The 8,617-nt window shown below is 32.0% G+C and overlaps 1 long non-coding RNA gene across 4 annotated transcripts; it reads right to left on the bottom strand.

Annotated features, from left to right (window-relative positions):
- Positions 1-493: 493 nt before the first annotated feature.
- LOC127011650 (uncharacterized) lies at positions 494-6,991 on the bottom strand. Of its 4 annotated transcripts, none has more exons than XR_007764831.1 (3): positions 6,864-6,991; positions 673-990; positions 494-621 (listed from the first exon to the last, which is right to left on the bottom strand). It is a non-coding gene; the product is annotated as an uncharacterized LOC127011650 (long non-coding RNA). The 4 variants fall into 4 exon arrangements; XR_007764833.1 differs by lacking the exon at positions 673-990 and adding an exon at positions 5,692-6,009; XR_007764830.1 differs by lacking the exon at positions 6,864-6,991 and adding an exon at positions 1,845-1,996.
- Positions 6,992-8,617: the final 1,626 nt, after the last annotated feature.

Genomic DNA, 8,617 nt, shown 5'->3' on the forward strand with positions numbered 1-8,617 from the left:
ATTGGTGTTTATGATTTTGAGCAATAGAATAACCTTGTGTTCCAACATTTAACATAACGTAATAATTTTTTTTGCGCTAATCATGGTATATTAATGCATTATTATAATAATTTTATTATTATGTTCTAATTTTTATGTTTTGTCAATGCTAACGGATATTATTAAATAAATTTACTTTTTATATTTTTCTCATCAAAATCGTACAGCCAAACACAGGCAGAAATTGCACCGTGCCTATATCAGCTATTTTTCCTAAGGGTTCCTGCTCTATTTCCGGCGTGCGTACAGCATACCGTATATTATTGTTTGAGGTGTCATTCTGATAGTTTTTAAGGTACTACATCTATTTGAACATTGATTTCCTCTATAGTTTCCAATGCTACAATTCTAATTGATTTTGTAATTGGTATTATAATTGTTTCTTTTATAATACCCAATGCTACAATTCTAATTGATTTTGTAATTGGTATTATAATTGTTTCTTTTATAATACCCACGCACTGCAGTCCACAGTAATGGAGCTTGCTCTATCAGCCACCAATGGCTTCATTCATTGTTGTGAATGTTCCAGCTTTAAGCATTGTTTTGAGCTTGCCATGTTCCCAGTTTTTGATCATTGTTCTAAATAAATATACTAAATTATGAACTGAAAAGTATTTGTCTCATCAATACCTATCCTATTTGTGCGGCGGCATATCTTAGGTGGTGGTCATATGGCGAAGTGCTGCATTACCTTTGTGCCGAAAAGGGGTATGAGATGGGGTTGGTGATTTTTAATACGAAAATGCTGAATTTTATAAAACTTCACAAGAAAAAATACTTTTTTGTTGTTAAATTAATTTTTTTTTATTATCGGTAGATATTTTATTTATTTTTAAAATTTAATAATTTGATCGTTGTTATTGTTATACGTTTTTGATTTGGTTTTAAGAAATCGTTTTTTTTTCAATTGATTTGCCTTGGGAATCAAAGTTTCTGCATTGCCAGCTTCTAAAACAACAAAAGAATAAATATTAAATTTTGGAGTTTTAAAGTAAAACAAGAATGGAAACTAACTTTGGTAAGCCAAAGTTTTAATACCCTTGCAGTTTTCAAGAATAAAATTGTGACTAGAAAAGCATAAATATAAAATAATAAACAAATCACCACATTGTTCCTATGGGAGCTATAGGATATAGACGTCCGAGCAGGTCGCTTTTAGAAGTTGAACTGCGTACAAAGATCGCTAGCATTTGAACTGAACTTGAAAACGGTATTGAGACAGACAGACGGACATGGCTAAATGTATATACTTTATAAGTTCGGAAAGGTCTCCTTTACTGCGTTACAAAATTCGGACCTAGAGTGAAATCGGAAAATAGAGTAAAATTAAGTATATTTAATAAAAAATAAAATTTTTTTAACACAAAAAACATTTTTAAAAGTGTTATAGCTCAAAAATAAAATTTTACGTTTAAAAGTTCCGCAAATAACTATGCAATGAACTCCAATGTATATGTAAATATTGACCAACTGCTACCCGTGAAATAATTGTCTTGGGAAACAAGAAGACTTATAAAAAGAACTGTCGTCTAAATTTTGTCAATTTGTTATCAATTTTCTTTGGTGCATTTGCAATTGGCAAAGCTTGTCATTTAATAAATCACTATTTTGAAAAACTGGGGGTCTGTCATTAGTTTTGCACGTAACTCCTCTGTTTCTAAAACTTCCATCTGATTAATAATATCAGCTGTATTGAATGCCCAACTATCAGACACTTTTAATACATTTGGCGGCTGCGCTGATTCTATTTCCCAAAATCTATTCTATTCTGTTGGCATTTCTCTTTCTGCTCTTTAACTAACCGACGTATGTGCCTGTTGCTGTTCGTGGCTTAATATGACACAAAATTTTGGTAGTAATGGCAATCCGTTACGATTAACATTGCGCCCACCGATATCGAATAATCGATTGCAATAAAAACACTTCGCTAATACGCTAATATTATTTTTATTTTTTTATATTTATATATAATTATGTAATTATATATTTATTTTAATTATTTAAGAACCAATAAAACCCGCTTGTTTGGGAATGGAAAAAAATTGCTGAAAAAGTTGTATTCGTTTTAAAAATAATTATATATTTTTATAGTTCATATAGGAGCGTTCACTCTCCTATGTCTTTTTCACTTGTAAAAAAACACAAGCCACTTATTAACCACTCGTTGGTCGATCTTTTCTATCCCGAAAGAGCCACCGACCTCTCGAGAACTACAGGGCACCAATTGATCTAAATGAGATTAACACGCTCATAACGCCAACCGCTTAAATCGAAGCACTCGACAGTGGTCAATAATTGTATTTTTTGGACTTCATAAAGTTTAGAGTCAATTGTTTTTGATTTAATGACTTCTAGCGAAGCGTAAATTATACCATTGCAGAGGGTATAATGATTTCAGTCAGAAGTTTGCAACGCAGCGAAGGAGACGCTGCCGACCCCAAAAAGTATATATATTTTTAATCGGCATTACTAGACGAGTCGGTCTCAGTTTTAAAGCTATATAGTTGAAGCCGTCCACTCTAAAAGTTTTTTTTCTTTTGCAGCTAGTATATAAGTAGAAACCAGCCGGATAAAACAACTATAACACCCAAATGAATAATCTAAAAAAAATTTAAAAGAAAAAAGTTTGTATACCCTTGAAAGAAAGAAATAATCAACGTAAGTAACACCATGTGATATTTTCTCTGACAGTTTCTTTGACAGGTTTATGTAAGAGTCGTCCGATTTTTATTAAATTTTATTTAAAATTCTTAAAATATTTATTTATTTATTATTAAAGATAGAGAAGTTAACAAAACTAGATTAACTTAGTTGGTAAAGCGCTGGCGGCAAGGCCTTCGGCTTTTAATGTTAATAATATTAAGTCTATTAGTTTAATTACATATTGTTCTTTGTATTTAGGCTACTTAGTTGGTAAATTTTATTTATGTGCATTTTTGGTATTTTTTAAATTTTGTAGTATAGGTTTGAAGTTTTTAAGAAAATTAATATTTTTTTTAAATTATCAGGGTTGAGTTCGTTAAGATTTAATGGGTTAGTATTTTTGAAGATAGATAGTTTAGTAGGGAGGAGTGATAGGAATGAATTTAATAGGATGGGTATGGTATTGTCGCTTTGTTTTGTGTTTTCTGTGGCCTAGTCTAAGGCGTGTTATTTTAATTTAATCGAGTCTGCTCGATTTGGGATGGAAGGATCTGCAATAGTTGTCGATGTTTGAATTGTCTTTGTTAATGTTTTTATACCATTTTATTGTTTAGTTTATTTCTTGTTTTGGAGCTAGTTTTGTAAGAAGTGATCTGATTTTGTTGGAGTACAAATTGTTGTTGGTTGTGTTTCTTATGGCGTCAATTGCTGAGAGAGAGTCAGAGAAGATCATGAACTTTCCCCTTATGCTTTTGACTTGGACGATCGCTACTAATATGGCTATTATTTCTGCGGAGAGTACTGATGAGTGTGGGGGTATGATACCATATTTAATAATATAAGTATCTGTTGCGATTGCAAATGATATAGTTGAGTTCATTATTGATCCGTCCGTAAATATGAATTTGTGTGTTTTATGGCTGTCTTTGGAATGTTTGTATAGTTTCCTCTATGTATCTGGTGGTGTGGTTTGCTTCTTGTGCGTTCTAATTGTTGTTTGTTATGAGGTTTGGGAGATCCCAAGGTGACTGGTATTTGTTCGTAGGGTATGTTTAGTGCTTGACAATGGGTTATTGTGCTGTCTATGGTTGATGGGTTCTTTTTTGATTTTCTTTGTTTGACAAGTTTGAGTATTGGTGTATCTTTGGAAAATATAAGGTTTTTTGTGAGTTTGGCTGTTTGAAGGTCTCATTGTGGACGTAGGCTACGCCAAGGGCTAGACGGATTGCAGTGTTAAAGGGTGTTTTTAATTTGTTTAGCACGCTTTTCGGAGTCATGTAATAAGTTGTCTATGTTGAAATTAAGGCTTTTGTTGTTTCTGAAGTTTATTATGAGTAAAAAATCATCGGCGTATGCGTTAAATTTAATTTCTCTGTGTAGAGATATTACGTTTGAGAGTTTATTGTATGCGATGAGAAATAGGATTATCGATATAGGTGATCCATGTGGGATACCATTGGATAATGGGAGTGAATTTGACATGTGCGGACCGACTCTGAAATTTTTGATATAATTGATTATTTTTGGACCTGTTTTTCATTCCTCGAGTTGATTAATTATAGTGTGCAAATTAAGTTTCTCACTTGTGATTTAATTAAAAAAATGTATTTTTATTTATTAATCACTTAATCTCTACTACAATTTTTTAATAGGTCGAACTTAGTTAATTCACTGCTCGATTACTTTTCCTCGATTTGCACTACTGCTCGATTCGGATCTCAAAAACGGACTGCCTGATCTCTAGTTCAATGATCAATAATCACACTTCGTCTTAAGAGAATTTATCCCCAAAAATTGATAAAGAGAATGGCTCAAGAGAGTCGGAAATAGGATGATGCAATTTGCCAATTAAATTTGAAGTCCAGTCTTGGCCGGAAATTGGTGTTTACATTAGCGGAGTTTTAGGGACCGCTTTGGGGATCTTTTTGTTTACGTTAACGAACTCGGGGCTCGCTTTGGGGATCTTTTGTTTACGTTAGCGTCGATGATTGGTTATTGAATGAATTGTTAAATTGTATTTTTGTGCTGCTCTTATTATAATTTCGGGATAATCAATTAAATTAAGCTCATCTTTAATGCAGCGAGCAATTTCTGTTAAGGTAGAGTGCGCCCTTTCTATTTGTCCGTTAGACGTACTATGTCGAGGATCTGCAAAGAATAAAGATATCCCATTTCTTTGTGCAAAAGATTTAAATTGGGATGAAGAAAAACTTGGTTCGTTATCTATCATCAAAGATTTGGCTAATGGAAATTGTTGTAAAATTTCTGAAACTTTTCAACAATTCTTTATAAACTCCTTAAGCTTTTTGTATAAATTCGGCCAATAATAGAGTCTAGTTATTTGTTTATAATTTTCATCAAGCCCTCTATGAGCTCTACAATGAGTTTCTGTGATAATAAGAGATCTGTCTTCAGCGTTCTCGACATCCTGGACAAATGTCTTAGTGTATATAAATTTATTTATAAAATTGTCCTTAAGTGGTTTTCAAATTCTGTAAAAATCCTCTAGAGTACAGTGAACTCCTATTGTTATGTTGGGTGGAATATATTCCCTTAAGATTGATACTAAATTTTTTGGAGTGTCATACTCTATTATATGTCTTTTATTTCCGAATACATTAATCGACTCATGTATTGTATACCTCCCCTCATTCTGATAGTTTTTAAGGTACTACATCTATTTGAACATTGATTTCCTCTATAGTTTCCAATGCTACAATTCTAATTGATTTTGTAATTGGTATTATAATTGTTTCTTTTATAATACCCAATGCTACAATTCTAATTGATTTTGTAATTGGTATTATAATTGTTTCTTTTATAATACCCACGCACTGCAGTCCACAGTAATGGAGCTTGCTCTATCAGCCACCAATGGCTTCATTCATTGTTGTGAATGTTCCAGCTTTAAGCATTGTTTTGAGCTTGCCATGTTCCCAGTTTTTGATCATTGTTCTAAATAAATATACTAAATTATGAACTGAAAAGTATTTGTCTCATCAATACCTATCCTATTTGTGCGGCGGCATATCTTAGGTGGTGGTCATATGGCGAAGTGCTGCATTACCTTTGTGCCGAAAAGGGGTATGAGATGGGGTTGGTGATTTTTAATACGAAAATGCTGAATTTTATAAAACTTCACAAGAAAAAATACTTTTTTGTTGTTAAATTAATTTTTTTTTATTATCGGTAGATATTTTATTTATTTTTAAAATTTAATAATTTGATCGTTGTTATTGTTATACGTTTTTGATTTGGTTTTAAGAAATCGTTTTTTTTTCAATTGATTTGCCTTGGGAATCAAAGTTTCTGCATTGCCAGCTTCTAAAACAACAAAAGAATAAATATTAAATTTTGGAGTTTTAAAGTAAAACAAGAATGGAAACTAACTTTGGTAAGCCAAAGTTTTAATACCCTTGCAGTTTTCAAGAATAAAATTGTGACTAGAAAAGCATAAATATAAAATAATAAACAAATCACCACATTGTTCCTATGGGAGCTATAGGATATAGACGTCCGAGCAGGTCGCTTTTAGAAGTTGAACTGCGTACAAAGATCGCTAGCATTTGAACTGAACTTGAAAACGGTATTGAGACAGACAGACGGACATGGCTAAATGTATATACTTTATAAGTTCGGAAAGGTCTCCTTTACTGCGTTACAAAATTCGGACCTAGAGTGAAATCGGAAAATAGAGTAAAATTAAGTATATTTAATAAAAAATAAAATTTTTTTAACACAAAAAACATTTTTAAAAGTGTTATAGCTCAAAAATAAAATTTTACGTTTAAAAGTTCCGCAAATAACTATGCAATGAACTCCAATGTATATGTAAATATTGACCAACTGCTACCCGTGAAATAATTGTCTTGGGAAACAAGAAGACTTATAAAAAGAACTGTCGTCTAAATTTTGTCAATTTGTTATCAATTTTCTTTGATGCATTTGCAATTGGCAAAGCTTGTCATTTAATAAATCACTATTTTGAAAAACTGGGGGTCTGTCATTAGTTTTGCACGTAACTCCTCTGTTTCTAAAACTTCCATCTGATTAATAATATCAGCTGTATTGAATGCCCAACTATCAGACACTTTTAATACATTTGGCGGCTGCGCTGATTCTATTTCCCAAAATCTATTCTATTCTGTTGGCATTCCTCTTTCTGCTCTTTAACTAACCGACGTATGTGCCTGTTGCTGTTCGTGGCTTAATATGACACAAAATTTTGGTAGTAATGGCAATCCGTTACGATTAACATTGCGCCCACCGATATCGAATAATCGATTGCAATAAAAACACTTCGCTAATACGCTAATATTATTTTTATTTTTTTATATTTATATATAATTATGTAATTATATATTTATTTTAATTATATAAGAACCAATAAAACCCGCTTGTTTGGGAATGGAAAAAAATTGCTGAAAAAGTTGTATTCGTTTTAAAAATAATTATATATTTTTATAGTTCATATAGGAGCGTTCACTCTCCTATGTCTTTTTCACTTGTAAAAAAACACAAGCCACTTATTAACCACTCGTTGGTCGATCTTTTCTATCCCGAAAGAGCCACCGACCTCTCGAGAACTACAGGGCACCAATTGATCTAAATGAGATTAACACGCTCATAACGCCAACCGCTTAAATCGAAGCACTCGACAGTGGTCAATAATTGTATTTTTTGGACTTCATAAAGTTTAGAGTCAATTGTTTTTGATTTAATGACTTCTAGCGAAGCGTAAATTATACCATTGCAGAGGGTATAATGATTTCAGTCAGAAGTTTGCAACGCAGCGAAGGAGACGCTGCCGACCCCAAAAAGTATATATATTTTTAATCGGCATTACTAGACGAGTCGGTCTCAGTTTTAAAGCTATATAGTTGAAGCCGTCCACTCTAAAAGTTTTTTTTCTTTTGCAGCTAGTATATAAGTAGAAACCAGCCGGATAAAACAACTATAACACCCAAATGAATAATCTAAAAAAAATTTAAAAGAAAAAAGTTTGTATACCCTTGAAAGAAAGAAATAATCAACGTAAGTAACACCATGTGATATTTTCTCTGACAGTTTCTTTGACAGGTTTATGTAAGAGTCGTCCGATTTTTATTAAATTTTATTTAAAATTCTTAAAATATTTATTTATTTATTATTAAAGATAGAGAAGTTAACAAAACTAGATTAACTTAGTTGGTAAAGCGCTGGCGGCAAGGCCTTCGGCTTTTAATGTTAATAATATTAAGTCTATTAGTTTAATTACATATTGTTCTTTGTATTTAGGCTACTTAGTTGGTAAATTTTATTTATGTGCATTTTTGGTATTTTTTAAATTTTGTAGTATAGGTTTGAAGTTTTTAAGAAAATTAATATTTTTTTTAAATTATCAGGGTTGAGTTCGTTAAGATTTAATGGGTTAGTATTTTTGAAGATAGATAGTTTAGTAGGGAGGAGTGATAGGAATGAATTTAATAGGATGGGTATGGTATTGTCGCTTTGTTTTGTGTTTTCTGTGGCCTAGTCTAAGGCGTGTTATTTTAATTTAATCGAGTCTGCTCGATTTGGGATGGAAGGATCTGCAATAGTTGTCGATGTTTGAATTGTCTTTGTTAATGTTTTTATACCATTTTATTGTTTAGTTTATTTCTTGTTTTGGAGCTAGTTTTGTAAGAAGTGATCTGATTTTGTTGGAGTACAAATTGTTGTTGGTTGTGTTTCTTATGGCGTCAATTGCTGAGAGAGAGTCAGAGAAGATCATGAACTTTCCCCTTATGCTTTTGACTTGGACGATCGCTACTAATATGGCTATTATTTCTGCGGAGAGTACTGATGAGTGTGGGGGTATGATACCATATTTAATAATATAAGTATCTGTTGCGATTGCAAATGATATAGTTGAGTTCATTATTGATCCGTCCGTAAATATGAATTTGTGTGT

The sequence above is a fragment of the Drosophila biarmipes genome, unplaced genomic scaffold, assembly GCF_025231255.1.
Source record: "Drosophila biarmipes strain raj3 unplaced genomic scaffold, RU_DBia_V1.1 ptg000004l, whole genome shotgun sequence".
Classification (NCBI taxonomy): Eukaryota; Metazoa; Arthropoda; class Insecta; order Diptera; family Drosophilidae; genus Drosophila; species Drosophila biarmipes.